This window comes from Canis lupus, chromosome 21 (assembly GCF_048164855.1).
Source record: "Canis lupus baileyi chromosome 21, mCanLup2.hap1, whole genome shotgun sequence".
Lineage (NCBI taxonomy): Eukaryota > Metazoa > Chordata > Mammalia > Carnivora > Canidae > Canis > Canis lupus.
Window position 1 is genome coordinate 37,127,466 of NC_132858.1, and position 19,232 is coordinate 37,146,697.

The 19,232-nt window shown below is 38.3% G+C and overlaps 1 long non-coding RNA gene across 1 annotated transcript; it reads right to left on the reverse strand.

The window, feature by feature from the left end:
- Positions 1-1,832: 1,832 nt before the first annotated feature.
- On the reverse strand, positions 1,833-18,926 carry LOC140613020 (uncharacterized). Its single transcript, XR_012014140.1, has 2 exons — positions 18,395-18,926; positions 1,833-2,207 (listed from the first exon to the last, which is right to left on the reverse strand). It is a non-coding gene; the product is annotated as an uncharacterized lncRNA (long non-coding RNA).
- Between the last annotated feature and the right edge of the window lie 306 nt (positions 18,927-19,232).

The window sequence follows — 19,232 nt, forward strand, 5'->3', positions numbered from 1 at the left end:
GGGGGGGCATGTCACTGGAACCTTATCTATAGCTAGTTGGAATCTGAAGGAGGCTGGGCAGTCTTGTGAAACTAAACTTTTAAATTGTGGAATCTGATGCTGTCTCTGGGTAAATAGTGTTAGGATTGGGTTGAGTTTTAGAATACCTACTGGGTATCCAATAATTGCTTGTTGGTGTGCACAACTCCTCCTCCCCACGCCATAGGAACTGGACGCAGAATCCTTTATAATTGTTCTCAATACTCAGTGTGGCTAAATGACAGTAAGAGAAGTCTGAGTCAGATCAAAGAAATGTCTCTTTGATGGGATACTTTACCATCAGTTACAGTAAATGGGAGGAAGTTTATAGCAATAGACACCTACTTAAAAGGAAAAATCTCAAATAACCTAGCTTTATACATCAAGAAACTAGAAAAAGAAGAACAAGCTAAGGCCAGAGTTAGTAGAAGGCAAACAATAACAAAGAGCAGAAATAGAGACTAAACAGAAAATAGAAAAGATCAATGAAGCTAAAACGTGTTTCTTTTTTAAAAAAATAGATCAAACTTTAGCTAGATTCACCAAGAAAAAAAGAGAGGCCTCAAATAACTAAAATCAGAAATGAAAGATGATATATTAAAACAGATACCACAGAAATATAAAGGATCAAAGAGAGTAGCATGAACATTTATAAGCCAACAGATTGAACAACATATAAGATATGGATAAATTCCTAGAAATACACAGCCTACCTAGACTGAATAATGAAGAAATAAAACATCTCAACATCAGACTAATTTTCAAAGAGGCTGACTGAATCAGTAGTCAAAAACCTCCCAAAAACCCATCCACAGCAGATGGCTTCATTGAATTTTCCAGAAGTTTTTTTGCTTTTTTCCTACCAAAGATTTAAAGAATAATAATACTAATCTTTCTTAAACTCTTCAAAAAAAAATATCAGAGGAGGGAACATTTTCAAACTCATTTCATTACGCTGGCATTATCCTGATACCAAAATCAGACAAGGACACCACAAATAAACTTTACAGGCTAATATCATGGATTAATATAGATACAAAAATCCTCAATGAAATATTAGCAAACTGAATTCAAAAATACATTGAAAGGATCATATGCCATATCAAGTGGGATTTATTCCAGGGATGCAAAGATGGTTCAACATCCACAATTCAATGTGATACACCATGTCAATGAAATGATTAAAATCACACAATTACCTCAATAGATACAGAAAAAAGCATTAGACAAAAATTCAGCATTCATTTATGATACAAACCTCAAGAAAGTAGGTATACAAACAAGTAAATGGGTCAAAACACACACACACACACACACACTCACAAACCTCCAATGATAAATCGAAGATAAATAAATCATTAGATCATTTTTAACGGGTTGTATAAGGATTTATTCCCGAAGGCAATGGGTATTGAATGCAGAGGCTTAAAGAATGAGTCAGAAGGGGGCATCTGAATTAGTCGTTTAATTGTCCGACTCATGTTTTTGGCTCAAGTCATGATCTCAGGATCATGAGATGGAGCCCTACATTGGGCTCTGCGCTCAGTGTGGAGTCTGCTTGAAAATCTGTCTTCCTCTGCCTCTGCCCCTTTTCTTGCTCAAAAAATAAATAAAATCTAAAAAAAAAAAAGAGAGAAAAGAATGAGTTAGAGGTAACTAGCATTGAGTGCCTCATAAAATAAATAATGGTTCCTTCAGGCTCCCTGAGTATATGTGCATACACACGCACAAACACACACACACACACACACCTGCGTGTGGGCACACATACAATAATACGCTTAGAAAATAACAGGATTCACTCTAACAATGAATAACAATGTTTAAATGTATTTAATAGTTTGATGGCCGAAAGACTGAGAGATCAATTTCAAAATCACAATGGATTAAAAATCTATTTTTCTGAGATTTAACTGAGAGTTAGGTATCTGTTAATCTTTAAAATGGATACTTTTGCCAATTATATAAATTTATGAACTGTGATGTATTGAAATGCAGGAAACAGAAGCCCATCTCTGTGGATTAAACTTGTAACAGCATTTTATTTTCCTTCCACAACAAGTCAAAGGCAAGGGAGTGCAGGCCCATTCTAGCACTTTGTTCCATTATCCTCACAGTGAAGCTTTTATCTTCAGACTTGTCTAATCATAGAGGCATGATGGCTTCTCCCTCTTCAGTTGTGTTGTAGGCTGGAGAAAGAGAAAAGGACAAAAAGAGTGTCTGTATTAATTACAAAACAAAAGTAATACCAAAAATCTCTAACAGAAATACACTTGTATCTCATTGCCTACACTCTTGTTACCTTGCAACCCTTGGCTGCAACAGAAACTGAGGAGGTGAGTATTTTATCTGGGAACATTGCCAGCCTGAACAAAAAGAGGTCCTGTCAGCAAGGGAGTAGCAGAGAAGAGCTCTTAGGTAGGAAATTAGAACTGTCAAAGGATTCACTGAATTCAGAATGCTATATAATTACAACCAGTAATGTTAAGCAGTCTCAATTTTCAAAGTAATACTAAATATTAATAACTATTCATTTATGCTATAATTGGGGTTTTTTTTTATGAATAATCAAGGTAAATAATGAAATAATATAAATACACATTTTATAAACTTTATTACCTACATCATAGTAGTAAGAATGACATCACATAGCTTTTATTCTAATGCCAGAATTTTTTTTAATACACCTCATTAAATGGTAGATTTAGGGTCCAATACTAATCTCCTTTGATAACACCTAAATTCTGAATCATAGGACCTAAATCCAAATTCTAAAGATTTTCTAAGTTAATTACCAATATCAGTTTCAAATAACATTTCTTTAATGCCCAAGTTCTAAATGAATTCTTTAAGCTAAATGTGGAACATTTATTCAAGAAACTCTTGTGTTCTGTGTATCTTTTCTAGCCTTAATACCTAAAATTCAGCATTTAGGTTAGTGTTTAGGTATTAAAATTGTTACCTCTTGAGAGACGTTGTTTTCAATACATAAAAATACTTCTTACTGTATTCTATCTCTGACTAAAATGTAATTCTTAATTTCTCCGGATTTCTCAAAACTAATCTTTAATATTGATAATCAGGTTGGACAGAGTTTTCAATAAAATTTAGGTGGCAGGGGAAGAAGAGAAAATAAAGATCAGATATCTGTTCTAATGTTCTATCTAAATGGTTCTCAGAAGTGAACATAGTACATTTTTCTGAATGCAAATCAAATACTAATTCATACTTAATGTAATACAATATTACAGATTTACATCTAATTTCAAATCCTCTGTGAATTCAATTAGAATTAATTCTATCTCATCTTACACATCTTATTGAATACATTTTTTTAAATCTAATTCTGATCCTGTGATTTGAGATTATTTGCACTTTATAAACATTCACATGCAAATATGATGGGGTGTCATATATCATGGGCACATGGTGTTTAGATAAAATATTTTCTCCAATTATAAAAAAAAACATAGAATATTGTATATAAAAACTTGACCCTTCTTTGCTTATAGCTAAAGAATTTAGGTAGAGAGAATATACAGAAATGTAATTAAGGGAATAATCAAGTAAGAATTTCTAAAAAAACAATAAACTTTGCAAAAGGCAACGTGTTCCATATGATACATGCACATATAAAGATAAATGTGTATGTTTTGACATAGGATACATGGATATATAAATCTATGATGCTATTCTGAAGGAACAGAATTGCCAAATGAAATCATTAAGTAACTTTTTGTCTCATAATATCTATTAAAGTGTGCTCCATAGGGTAATTCTTTTCCTTCCCCTGGATAAAATCTTGGTTGGTGTCCCACAGCTGTCTTAAATAATAAAAATCCCACTGGTACTCTAGTTACTTAAACTATTTCAATTCTGAAAGTGATAGGTACAGCCAGAGTATAATAAAAACTACAAGCTTCATTTAAAATTAAAGCTTCTGCACTCACCTAATCAGTCATGCAACAGAAGGCAGGCCTGCAGTATACAGTATGGCTTGGATAGATATTCCTCTATTTTCCCAACTTGTCTTTCTTTGTATCAATTGTTAACTTGCACTGATTCTGATCACAACAGGGTTCAAGATGGTGGAGAGGTGAGGGTGTAGGAAAACTCCTGCCTGCTGGTACTTTTATTGGTCACCATCATTGCTGTCTAGTTTGACAGGTATCAAAGCTGGGGCTTTGTTTGTTTGTTTGTTTTTTCCCTTGCACAGTGTTTCAGTTCCTTGTAGGATTCCTCAGACTATTTACTTCTCTCTCCATTTATTGGTAGCCATCTCTCACCTACAGTTCACTGTGATTTGATTCTCAGCAGGTTCATGTCTTCATAGACTCTCTTTTGGAATCCCATTGCTTATTAGGCAGTCCTTTTGAATAGAGTTCATTTAAGATGACTTCAGGCACCCTTATGTTTATTACAGCATTATTTACAATAGCCAAGATATAGAAGCAACCCAAGTGTCCATTCATAATGAACGGATAAATATAATGTGGAAGAACATAAAAATAAGCGAGATCTCACCATCTGCAACAACATGGATGGACCTAGAGGATACAATGCTAAGTGAAATAAATCAGAGGAAGACAAATACCATGTGATTTCACTCATATGTAGAATTTAAGAAACAAAGCAAATGAACAAAGAAAAAAGAAGAGACCTCCCCCCAAAAAAGAAAGCCAGACTCTTAAATATAGGAAAAAACTGGTAGTTACAGAGGTGGGTTGGGAATGGGTGAAATAAAGTACATTTATTGTGATGAGCACTAAGTAGTGTATAAAATTATTGAATCACAAACAAATAAAAAAAAGACAAACAAAAAACCAAACTCTTAAATACAAGAACAAACTAGTGGTTACTAGAGGGGAGGTAGAGAAGGGGAATGGGTGAAATAGATGAGAGGGATTAAGAGTACATTTATCATGATAAGCACTGAGTAATGTACAGAATTGCTGAATCATCATATAGTACATCTGAAATGAATGTAACACTGTATGTTAATTCTACTTCAATAAGAATGTGTAATGGCTACAACTGTTTTACAAGAGAAAGAAATAAAAAAAAAAATAACTCCAGGCCAACTTTTACCCCTGTATGTGGCCCCCACCTTTGCAATATGTCTATGGTCAACTGTCAGTTACAAATTACTTTCAAAACAAAGCTTTCTATTCTCTTGTCACAACTGGTATTTTCATATGTATACAAATGTGTTTTAAATTATGAAATTGAAACTAAGTTCAAAGCATCACTGAGCCATAGTTGTTTTGCAATAATGAATATAGAACAGAGAAACTATTATGTGTGGTGAATGTTATTTATTGCTTATTAAAAACATGGAGATCACTAAGAGAGGCCAACATCCTTCTTTTACAGATCAAGAAGCAAAGAATCAATTTAGCAAAAGTTGTTTTTGGGCAGGGGCAGTGAAAAGCTTTATGTGATGCCCTCAAGAGAATACAGGGTCTAGAGTCAAACATATGTGGCTTGATCCAAGCACTAGTATTAGTTACAAGAAGTTGACCAAGTTTAATGAAGTATGTAATCTCAGTTTCTTCTTCCAGAAAATGGGGGAATGGCAGCTTTAGCAAATATATTGTTTGATAATTAAATAAGATGCAATACACATGGTGTATATCACATAACTCCTTAATAATTGTTAATTAATTTTTCCTTCTAACACTGGTCAAAACATTTTTTAAATTATAGTTGTAGCTTCTTCAGGTCTTCACTTTTTTTTTTTTTTTTAACTCAGTGGGGCTTGAACTCAGTGACCTTGAGGTCAAGACCCAAGCTGAGCTCAAGAGTCAGACACTTAACCAACTGAGCTACCCAGGTGCCCCTTAGGTATTCACTTTTAAAAAATGATTTCTGAAGCTAACATATATTACACAAATATATATGTATGTATTTACATTATTTTCAGGTCATTAATTCATTACAATGCAATGTTTAGTAAGTGCATATATGCAGTATTAAAATGAGACTCTTTGTTTTACTATACTAGAGAAAACAAATTTCAACCTGCCAAATTATATTTTTTACATTTTATTTTTCTAGATAAAGCAAAGGAACCAGTAAAGAAAAATCATGGGCTTCTGAATTAATCTTTGGGATTAGTAAAACAAGGAGAGAGGCTTTGGTTTTCAAACTAGTAGGAGAGACACAGACCATTGGATAAAAGTTCTCCAAGACATGGTGGGAGAAAATTCTGTTAGAATATGTAGTCCTAGCACTATTATGATGCAAATCCTAATGTTTAGATGTTCACAACTCCTCCTCTTCATCTCTGAACAAGTTATTCATGTTGGTAGTCAAGCTACTGCTAAGTGGAATGGCTAGTATTGTATCTGTATTTATCCAAAGAGAAAACACAAGTATTTTTCCCAAGTAGGTAGTGCATTATGTCAGTGTCTCACTGTACCACTTCCTTGTTTGTTTATATTCCTCTCATAAATATGCATTCATTTCAAGATTCTGGGTGTAATGTATGCTTAATATGCTTTCTCTATGTGGTTAACAATGTTTGAAGGATTAAGACAAGTTTTTGCCCCATGATCTCTTTTTCTATTCTAACACAGATCCAGAACAACACTGCAAGAGTCTACTGTATAACATCTAGATCACAATTCTGAAAATGCCTCCCTCTCCCTCTGATATCTAAGATTCTAATATACATTATGTTTAAATATCAATGAAACATATTTCAGTGGACTTTGTATGAGATCAATATTATTACTTTCCAGGCCCATTTTATATAGGTAACAAATACTGTTCTTTCAAAAATGCTAGTATTTTGGGGTGCCTGGATGGCTCAGTTGGTTAAGCATCCACCTTCAGCTCAGGTCATGATCCTGGGGTCTTGGTATTGAGACCTGAGTCAGGCTCCCTGTTCAGCGGGCAGTCTGCTTCTCCCTCTCTCTGCCCTTTCCCCTAGTTGTGCCTTCTTGCTCTCTCTCTCTCTCTCTCTCTCTCTGTCTCAAATAAGTAAGATCTTTTAAAAAAATCTCCCAAATGCTAGTGTTTTGTTCATGTTAAGCCAATGATTTCTCTCTTCTGATAAAAAGTAAAGGGACTTGTGATGTTAATTGGAAGTATCAATTTGAAATAATTTTTTAATATATGTGTTGTTAATATATATAAATATACTTGAAATGCCTTTATATACATTTCTTAGTTCTGCCCACTGAAAGGGCTTAGAAATAATGACCCACAAATGACGATAATTAAGCCAAAATTTCATATCTTGGTTTCTAAATATGATTCTCCACTAAAAGGAATAGGGTTCCCTGGGGGGGGGGGGGAGGCAAATTCTAGAACTGAGGAAGAGAAAGAGCAAGATAAAATTGTAATATTTTGTTATATAAGGAAGCAAAAAAGTATTCAAATAATCAAAGGCATGTTTCAAAAGGATAAGCAAACCATCTTGAAGGAGCCCCTACAGGGCAAAGCAAATCATTTGAGCATCAAAACAAAGAACATTAGTAGTAGATTCTATCCCATTAGATGAAATAAGAATCTAGGAGCATGTATTGATATAAACTTTAAAGACAAATAAATAAGAGGACTGATATTAAAGGCTTATGTATTTATTCATTAGCTTGGATCATTCAATAAATTTGCATCACACATTTGTATCCCTAATGACATCAAGGAGAACCAACAGGGTGGAAGCATCTTCCTGATTAGGATAAAGCCTAGAACACAGGCCAATCACTCAGACACCTCTGGAGACACTGAGCACGTGCCAGTATACTTGAAATTTCCTGGGGCAGGGGAAGCGCTAAGTCATGTATTTCCAATTCTGCATGGTTACTTTAATGCTATACCCTCTGTCATCTCTTCAAGTTTGGTGCTGCCAAAATGTCCATATTCTCCTCCCACTTTTTCGCCACATCCTCCATAATTTCTCTTCCCAGGTTCTCATCCAGCTATTCTACTTCTGCCAGGCGTTTAAGAATTGGAAAAGCCCTCAGTTTCCAAGTTAAGAAAGAACATTGAGTTCTGGTAAATAAAATGTAATGAAGATCTCAAATATAACTGTACTACTCTAAATTAAAAAGAAACAAGCCAGGACGCCTGGGTGGCTCCATGGTTGAGCATGTCTCTGGCTCAGGGCAGGATCCCGGGTCCGGGATCGAGTCCCGCATCAGGTTCCTCGCAGGGAGCCTGCTTCTCTCTCTGCTTATGTTTTTACGTCTCTCGCTCTCTTGTCTCTCGTGAATGAATAAAATCCTTAAAAAAATTAAGTAAACATAAAAAACAAACCACGTAAAACATGCTATTAAATCATGATTTTCATTAAATACTACCTAGTTCTCAATGCCAACATTTTTTAGAGTAGGCTCAAAATCTATTACAAATATGCTAAACAAAAAACTGAATTGAAAACTGTATGCCAGAAATTAATCTTTTCAGAATATTTCCATGAGTGTTGTTTGCATTAAATAGAAACTCTATTTAACATCTTTTTGCTTTGAAATGAAATGATAAACATCCTAGTGGCTACAGAATATAGTGAAGAGTTAGTTTATAGCTATTAATTATCATAAGTATGTCATGGAAACTGTTCTGAAGACAATTATCATATTAAGTTAAACAACAAAAAAGATATCCCACTGATTTGTTTAACAACAACTTATTGAGTGTCTGCTATATACTACTAATATTATATACTATATTACCACTACAATGGCCAACCATATGTAGTAGGGATGAATTATAACAATGTCTCTGTCCTAAAGAAACCCACTAGTGATAAAAGCAGACATGTAAATCAATAAATGCAAAGCTGTGTCTCAAATGCACAAGTCAAGTTACTTGAGTAACTATGGATGGTGGGCAAAAGAGAATGAGAGGAAGCTTCTTAAAAAAGGGAGTGCTTGAAATGCAATTTAGGAGATGAGTCAGTTTATCAGCCAAGAACAAATGAATGAGAGGCTATTTAACAAAAGAAACAGCCTATACAAAGTCACAGAGGCACCGACTAGCATGGAGCATGATGAGAAAGATCAGGCGAGAATTAAATTTCAAGCAGGGTCTAATTTGTGGAAGCCCTTATATAGACTAACCTAAGAGTAGTAAAATCAAATGCATAAAATAATGTAAATGAAAATTACCTAGTCTCTGACAAGTCACGTTCCTTACTACTTCAGGTCCTAAATACTTCTTTTCTCTCTGTCTGAAAATTCCTTCCCACAGATTTTTTCATAAGTGGGTGTTATACCTCATTTAAGGCCTTGCCTAAAATGTACCTTCTAGGAGGAGGGGTGCCTGTGTGGCTCAGTTAATTGTCTGACTCTTGGTTTCAGCTCAGGTCAAGATCTCAGGGTCTTGAGATCACTCAGTGGGGAGTCTACTTGAGATTTTCTTCTTCTGCCGCCCGCCCCGCGCCCCCCCCCTCCCGTGCACACATGAGCTCTGTATCTCTGTATCAAATAAAATTAATTTTTTAAAGAAAAAAATAAATAAAAATTATCTCCTAGGAAACACCTTTCTATATTATCCACATAAATTATTGCCACCTTACCACACCACCTATGAACCTGCCATTTCCTTCGTTTTTTAATCAATATAGAGATTAGAAACATAGAATAAATACCACTTTCACAACTTCATGTAACATATGCACCTGCCCTTGATTTCTAATGTCTTTATTAGTAAACTAGACTGAGAAAATTGTGGAAATTGCTAAGCAACATTTAATGTAGCACAGACTCTAGGGATTTGTTGGCTGGCAATCTTCCTTTTATCCTGTACCATATAAACACATTTTGTTCACTAGTAGCCATATGAATATGACTAAAGTAGAAGAAAGCCTTTCAGAGATATTTGTATTTTATTATCTCAAAAAGAATAAATCTCTAATGCAAAATCATCAAGCAGTATGACAAAACATACTGAATCACTTTGGAGAGAGCAGAAAAGGTATTTCTAGCCTTTAGAATTATATGCAAATCTTCCTACCCTTGAGGAGAGACCTACATTTGTCTCCAGAGAAAAGGGCTAGAAAGTAAATCTCCATTAGTATTGGGAAAATTTAAAACTTCTTTTATTTAGCTTCTTGCTAAAGTGGGAGCTCCAGGGAATGTTTCAATATAAACTGACATCTTTTAAAATATTTTAGGGCCTTCAAGAGGAAAATGCAATGTTTATTCTTCTTGTGGTAAGACATGAGTCCCTGAACTCTTGCAGTCACCCAATCAAATTACCAAGTGCAGAAGACCCTTTACCTCTTCAATTCTGATTTAGAAAAAAAAAAAAAAAACCCTCACTCATTTTCCCTCCTTTCCCCTGTAGTGGGAAAAATTAGAGAGGGAGACAAAACATGAGAGACTCCCAACTCTGGGAAACGAACAATAGGTAGTGGAAGGGGAGGTGGGCGGGCGGGGGGATGGGGTGACTGGGTGACGGGCACTGAGGAGGGCACTTGATGAGTTGAGCACTGGGTATCATACTATATGCCTGCAAATCGAACTTCAATAAAAAAAATATTTAAAAAAAGCCAAAAAAAAAAAAAATCCCCAAGGTATTGCTACTAAATGAAAGAATTACTTCTTTATTTCTAGTTCTCCTATCAAGACACTGTTGACAATAGAAATAAAAATTTAAATATGGCCTAAAGTAGGAAGCATAATTATATTGTAATAAAAACATGTTCTCAAAATTTTGAAATTTTATTAAAATGGCAGTCATTACTGGGGTACCTGGGTGGCTCAGTTGGTTAAGTATTTGCCTTCAGCTCAGGTCATGATCTCAGGGTCCTGGGACTGATCCCCCTCTTTGCATCAGGTTCCCTGCTCAGGTTTGCTTCTTCTCCCTCTGCTCCCCACATCATGCTCCTGCTCTCCCTCTCAAATAAATAAAATCTTTAAAAGAAATAAAATGGCACTCATTATACTCTAAAAGACTTTAGTGTATGCAAATTCTTTCATTAAGTCTCAAAACTGGGAGGGATTCATTTAAATACAGACCAAATATAACTAATTGACCAGTATCACAATATTAACTGTAGGTAAAATATTCATAATTGTTTTTAAATAACACAGTCTGAAATCTATTAAACATTTTTGTAAAATTTTAAAATGCATGGTTTTCATATTTGCTTTTTCATAGTATAGTTTTTTTACACAAAGTATATTTTGCATTGAACAGATATTTTACATTTATACATTTATAATCTTAAAATTGTGACAGTGGTCTTAAAATACCTGACATCTTTAGAGTCAGTGAATTACTTAAGAAAAGGCTTAGAAGATGTTTTGAAAAAGGATCAGGAGTGATCCCACAAAATTAAAATGAGGCAACAATGGGAGCAGTTGACCGAATGAGCATATGAGATATTGAAAGTGCTTATGAGAGTTAAGTAATAGGCCTGTTATGTGCAGTCCTGGTAAAGCCAGATGTGGAGAATGCGCTAACAGAGCATTTGCAAACTGAAGTCACTTGAAGATATTACACTGATGATGGAGACCTGAGTATTCATTGCCGATATTAGAAAAGAGGTGATGGCATTAATGCTTAATGATTTAGCTAAAATGGACCCACAACAAGCAAGTCATGCTTTATCAACAAAAATGTGCGTTTGGCTTGTTCTTTATGAAGCCATGCTAGCTAGCTTCATGTTACCACTTCTTTCTCTTCTTGTCCTAATTTTTGTGGTCTATAGTTTGTGGAATACATTCTTTTGAAAGCAAATGATAGCTTTGCTTTTTATCCATCTTCTAGTGACTCCTCTGAAGTCCACCTCTCTTCAGAGTTTACAGAGAATGGCTTGCCAAACCTCTGAATTGCCCTATAATTTAATTGAGGTAAGTTGGAAGATTAAGATGGTCTAAGGGAATTAAATGATTTCAAATTACTCTATGACCCATCTTAAACTACAATTTTCTCTTAAAGAACCTTAGAGTCCTTCTTTTACAAAGCTTCTCAATAGCCAAAATGGGAGACAACTGTCTCAAAACATTAACAGCTTCTTAAACCTCTGGCTGCCTTGATCTTTTGAAATACATTTTTAAATTTTGGGCTTACTTTAGTAGCATCGGTTAATTCTGGGCTTAATATAATAGATACATTTTCATAGTAAATTATATGTATGTTATGTGTTTCTTTTTTCTCTAGCACTGTGTTCTCCTTTATTCATTCAACCTCTGTCAGGAATACAAAAATTAGCCATGCTCTCAAAGAAGTTATAGCTTAGATGTGAGGCTGAGATAAATCTAATGTTATAATAAAAGGCAGAAAGAAATGTCATGAAAAGGATTATGTAGCATTTCATAGGAGTTCAGTAGACAAGATTACTTTCAGCTGATTATACTTAAATAAAAAACTACAGAAGAGATTTATTTAGGCTGGAATTTTCTTTTTCTTAAAGATTTTATTTATTTGACAGTGAGGGAGAAGAGTGAGAGAGAGCGCATAAGCAGGGCAAGTGGCAGGGAGAGGGAGAAGCAGACTTCCCACAGAGCAGGGAGCCAGAAGTGGGGCTCTACCCTAGGTCCTGGGATCATGACCTGAGCCGAAGGCAAACGCTTTGCCAAATGAATCCCCCAGGCACCCTACACTGGACTTCCAAAGAATTCCATATCCAAGCAAATGACTGGGCTTCAGCAAATTTATAAATTACATGAAGTGATATGTAATATTTGGAAGATTGCATGTATATGTGCATCTATGGAAGGACAGAAGGACAGGATAAAATCACTAGCATTCATCATATTCTGAAAAGCATACATGACATTCAGAATGGTTAAAAGCAAACTACACTACACGAAAGTGTTTGGAGAGGCTTCAAAATTATTAAAATTAGGGACGCCTGGGTGGCTCAGTGGTTGAGCGTCTGCCTTAGGCTCAGGGCTTGACCTCGGTCCGGGGATCGAGCCTGCTTCTCCCTCTGTGTCTCTGCCTCTCTCTGTCTCTCATGAATAAATAAATAAAATCTTGAAAAAAACCCCAAAATTATTAATATCAGTATGATTATAATTATATTCTCATTGCCTCCAATAGTTCATCAGCATTTTTGTTTCTCAGCAATCTGGCGGAGGAAACATAATGAAGTTTTCTTTGAATAAATGTGCTTTTCCAAAGACTAGAAAACACATCTGACTGTTCCGTACTATCTCAAAATAGAATATGTTGACTTTCTTTCCTAATTTTCTTTATGCCTAAAGATTGTTCACTACTGATAAAATCGAGTCCATGATAATGCTATCCCTTTGTGCTTATTCCTTGTAATGGAAATTATTGTCAGTTTAAATTAACAACAAAAATGATTAAAAATAGGCAAGATTAGAATATGGGCAGTAGATATCATATTAAAAATACATGTAGGGTATTTTATTCTAAAATTTATGATGTGAATTGATGAGAAACTGAAGATCTATTATGAAAAAAAGGATAAATTTAGATGTGCATTTGGGAAAGAGAAAGGATAATAATATGAGAGAAAAGCAACTAGAAAGTAAGAGATTATTTTATAGAGTTTTCTATAAGGATGAATGAATGAAAAAAATGGCAAGATGGTTTTAAAAGATTTAGAATTACAAAGTATAAAGTGACAGCAATTGAACTACTCACTCAAATAAGAAAAAGAAGGCACCACATATAGCTACTTGATGGCATGAAATTGAAGTACCTGAATTTCTGAAGAGTTTTAAAAAAGTCTGGTAAGAAGGGCCTAAAAGTATAAAAGGTATGAAAATAACTTTTTTGAGTTTAGTAGAATGTGAACTGGTGATAAAAGTTTGACAGGCACAGAATTAAGTAAGAAGCAAAACAATAAAAAGAAAGATAAATTCAGATACTGACATTTAAGAAGTATACCTGATAGCACTCTGCATAAAAAGGTATAGGTTTCCAGATCCAAATACAGTATTACCTGTTGTGTGTTGTGCATATGTTGAATAAGTAGCAAAAGTATCAAGCTTGAGTTTTCACTAAAGTACCCATTGTCATTTACCAAAGAATAGTGCCATGACATTAAAGTCACAGAACGACAACAAAAAAAATTATCACGTTTTCTTTTATTGAGCCAGTTGAATTGCTCCACACATTGTGAACTCTGTTTAAGGTGAAGCAATTATTTAAATTTTTTTGCGGTTCTCTTTCACCACTTCATATATCATGTATAGTCCAGGCACTTCACACAAAATGGTGCTTAATAAGGACCAAAGTCACATCATTCAGAACTTTCTAGCAATTAAAATGATCTAATACCCTCACAGACTTAAGTAGTCACATTTTACCCATTTCCAGATCTTTTGCACAGGGCTTGGTGACTAATTCCTAGTGTCATTTGAGAGAAATTCCCTGAGATGTGGAGACTCTGAACCATATACTACATCCCAATATTATATCCGATACTAAAACATAATAATATGGTTCTAAGAAATGCAGAAGCACAATCATAAACAGTAAATCTAGACTTACATGAAACAGTTCTGGCCCTCCTCTGTAAATTTAATTGATATAAACCTAAAACTTACAGTTATCAAAATATTTGAGGTTTTCAGGTGAGGAGAATCAGCACTATAATGCAAGTTGGTAAGACACAAATGAAATATGCAATTCTGTACAAGTGCTTGGCGGCATCTCAGCCCCTGAACCTTCCCTTCGTTAACTTCAAAAAGACTGATTTCTCAACATTCAATCCTGTCCTTGCAATATAATCTTTTTTCACTGATCTTTCCTCTCTTCTCTGCCCTCTAAAAGATTTTGTAAACTGGAGTTCAGGGTTTCTCTCTTTTTATGTTCAGCACAGTGCTGGGTAAGGCTAAAGAGCCAAGGTTTCAAAGTGTCCCCACATCTATCTTTCTAGCCCAAATTCTCTCTCCAGGACTTGGGCTTATATATCCAGTCATTGTATTTAAGCTATAGGGACCCACGGAGTCACTAGGCTGGGCCAAGAAACCAGCAGAGAAACACAGTAAATCCTCCTGGAACATCTTATAGGTAAAGTGTGGGGGAAAATCATATTTTATAGCCATATAAATATGAACTGACTTCAGAATAGAAAATTCATATGAATTTTTAGATAAAAACTAAAGATTTCAAATAAGATTACTCAAAAAATAAGATTACTCTTGGCTGGGGGTGTGGGTGAGTATATCATCGTTAAGATATTTTGATAGAAAAGTCTGAGAAGCTTGGTATCATTATTATTTTTTTAAGATTTATGTATTTATTCATGATACACAGAGAGAGAGAGAGAGAGAGAGGCAGAGACACAGACAGGGGGAGAAACAGGCTCCATGGAGGGAGCCCAATGTGGGACTCGATCCCTGGACTTGGGGATCATGCCCTGAGCGAAAGGCAGCCGCTCAACCACTGAGCCACCCAGGCGTCTCATTGGTATTATGCTAAATAAATCTACCTTATAAGTATGGGTTAGCACTTTTGTGTGTGAATAATGAAGCAGAAGTGAAAGGGGGTTTAATAATAGGAATGGCCACAGACAAATTATGGAGTGGGTCAAGTTTATCCTCCGTTACCACTATCATCACCAGTAAAACCTCTCAGACCTTGGCCTACGCTCATGAAGAGTCTGACTTCTTTCTTAACCTCCGTCCTCACTAAGATCATTCTGTCTTTTCTTCATCAATATGCTCTTCTGCATTCAATGTCCTTAAGACATTACTATGTGTGTAAAGAGACAATCGTTTAGTACTGAAGATAAAAATCAAATTAAGGTGGTAGCCATATAATGTAATTTTATGCAACATCACTTTGGACATATCTGTCATTAGGTGAATCCTTCTCAGCATTTACCCTGTACCAGAGAATGTGCAAAGTGATGAGAATGCTTTTCTTTCTATCAGTCCTATCAGTTTTTAAGATTCCTAAACTATTTTTAATAGCATGCAAAATCTAGTGCCATATTCTGCACAGAGTGCTCAGCAGTGACATGGTTCTTTCTCGACACAGGCATCAAACTCAGAAAGGGTAAAGGAGACAAGAAGAGATGAAGCAAAATGTGAAGGATACCAGAATAGGAAGTAATCAAATTAGTCTGAATCTAGCATTTCAAAATTACTGTAATTTCAGTCATATTTTTCATAGTGCTGGAAACCTGAACAACTTGGGAGTCGCTACTATGTGCTTTCATCCTGAAAAGTTAGCAAAGTCACCCAGCAACCAATAACATATTTATCTGATGGCAATATATCTAACAGAAAATGCTGTGTCTTCACTCCCAGGAAACAACCTAACAAGTCCTCAGAACACATGTGAGTTTTCTTCTTAAAGAAAATATCCCCATCTTCTTTCCTGCTACCACAGTTAAGTGAATTTAAAATGCATTCACATTCTACATGATGCTAACACAACCTTGTCATATGTATCATCGCCTTCTTTCTACAGATGAGGGGACAAGTTCTGAGAGGTTAAGTGAGTCAGTGTTGTATAGCTATCGGCAGGATCCCGATTCCCAAGTCCCTAGATGGCTTTTCAGGATTCCTCTACGCCTAGGCAGTCAAGATCCAAGCAGGAGACAGAAATAACACAATAACTGAAACAAGGAAAAGCTGATATGAGGAATTATTAGCTGGTGAAAAGGGAGTGACTACTAGGAGAGGAGACCACCAACAAACACAGTAGTGGTGCAGGGGGCCACCAGAACCTCCGGGCCGTGACAAAGTACCCCACAGTTCAGGGAGTAAACTAGAAGAACCCTTCTCCCCATTCCTCTCCTCTATGCTACCAAGCCAGTGAGTCAGACCGTATTGGAGATAATGTGGCTGTGGCCCAACTAATGGTAAACGAAATCCATTGAAGCGTCACAGATTGGGTTGGTGAGGAAACCACCAGCTGAGGTGTCAGTGAAACTTGCTAGGAATCCACCCACTGGGACGCCAGCAAGGCTTACTGGGAAGCCACACACTGGGGAACTAGCCAAACTTCCTGAAAGTAGTGAAAACACTGGTCTCTTGCACACCACTGGCCAGAAAGCCCCTCACTGAGCAGGCCACAAGAGGAAAAGCACTGGTACCAAGAAGAGGCCTCTCTCTTTTTATGCAATGTCCCTCCAGCACCTTCTACTGACACGTCCCGACATTGGGCCAACTGAGAACAAAGCAATGTTTATAGGTTCCAGTTCTAAATATCACAATTCAGGGCAGAGAAGATGAATAAGGAACTGAGAGGCACTGAATTGTTGGCCTGTACCTCAGTGACTCTCCTCAGCTGTTGAGAGGGAAATGCTTTTATGCCAAACTCCCACTCCATTTTCCCCCTTAATTACTCTTACAATAAACTGCAGACCCTTCCTCTGGGGACACTATGGACTGATCACTGGTATGACACATGGTAAGTGCATGAGGAGAGCACAATGCAGTCAATGAGATGACGTCTGAAGCCAAAACACTTGGGTGTTAATATTAGCTTCAGCACTGACTAAATCTGAGGTCTTGCAAAAGTTAATCTCTGTATGCCTCAGTCTCCTTATCTGTAAAAGGGGATGATTAATAATATCTACTTTATTAGGATGTTGGGAGAAACAAATGTAAAGCCTATAGTACGACATTTGGCACATGGTTAGAACTTGATAAATATTAGTATTTACCCATACGTGCCAGTTTGCGATTGGTGTTTGAAAATACATATTCAGTCTCCATTTTTAATTTCCATGTAGGTCTGTATCTCATAATGCTAAACCCCAACTTGTCTGGGTGAGACTGGGCTATGTTCCCCAAAGTCTTGCCCCTTCCTGGGCATTGCCTTCAGCTCTGATTTCAGATCCTGACACTGCCCCTGGCTCGCTGAATAATCCTCATCAGCAGGAGCCAACTCACTGTGGATCCATCTTCCCAAGGCGGGGAAAAAGACACAGGTTTAAATAATTCATCTTTCTTTAAAGTCTTTTCCAGTTACCACTAAATTCAATACCCGTCTTCCCCAAATAGTGAGTTATACTTGAGAGAAAAAGAGGAAGGAAATCACTATTTTGGGTGCCTTCCCACCTGTGCCAGGCAGCACTTTGTGTGCATTACCTGATTGATTCTCATCGCAGTCCTATCAGCTTAGTACTTTTAATCCTATTTAACAAACAAGGAAACTGAGGCTCAGAAAGGTCAAGCAGTCAGGTCAAGATCACACTCTAGTTACCCAGCAAAGCCTGAATCCAAATCTGGTCTGTTTGGGTGGACTGCACGCACGTTCTCAACTGCACTTGCCTCCCACTCTCCTCATCCCAGACATCAAAAACCTGAACTGCTCGGTGCTTTTCAAGCTTTGCTCTAAAGAGAAGAGTGGGCGTGCAACTTTTTTTTCCTTTTCTTTCTCAAACGTATCATTTTGAAATAAAGCAAATGAAATTCATTTACCAGTTCCTGGAATTTTAAAACTCACTAACATCCTATTTAAGATGAGTGAAAATGAGCATCACCTTGGCGCCCTGGTCCTCGCCTCTCCGCCGGCTGCAGACGCGGTGGGGCCGGGGCCGGTGGGGCCGGAGCGGGTGGGCCCGGGGCCCCGGCGGTGCGGAGCTCGCGCAGAGCCCCTGGTGCCCGGGGCCGACCCGCGGGGGCCTCCTCCTGCGGCAGCGGCCCGAGCCCACGAGCCCCCCCCCCGCCCCCCCCACCCCGGGATGCGCTGCCCCGACCCCCGCCCCGGGAGTCCGGCTAGGAGTGCGGCGGGGGGGGGGGGGGGCGGAGGCGACGCCGGCCCAGCCCGTCCCGGGCGCGCCCCGCCCGCCTGCGCGGCCCTCCCCGGGGCACCTCGCGGGTCGGGGCGTCCGGGCGCCCGCGCAGCCCCGCGGCCTCCCCGCGGCCTCCCGGCGGCCGGTCCCCTCCCCGCGCCGCCTCCTCCCGTAGGCTGCCCGCGGCCCAGCCTGCCTCTCTCTCCGCCTTCACTACCGGGTCAAGCTGCGGAGGGAGGGAGCGAGCCCGGCGAGCCCCCCCGCGGCCCCACTAGTGCACACTCACTCACACTCGCGCGCACACGCACACGCGCCCCGGACCTCGCCGCGGCCACTGCGGCTGCCGCGGGCCCCGGCCCCCCCCCTCCCCGCCCCGCCGCGCGCAGGAGCGGCCCCGGCCCCGCGCCCCCCCGCCCCCGCCCCCCGCCCGCCGCGCGGCTCCCGCTCGCCCAGCCCGCCGCCGCCGCCGCCGCCGCGCTCCTCCGCTGCGGGGCCACAGCCCCGAGTGTCATTCCAGGGACAGCAGCCCCGGCCGAGCCGCCCCCCCGCCCCCGCCCCCGCCCCCGCCCGGCCCGCCGTCCCCGCC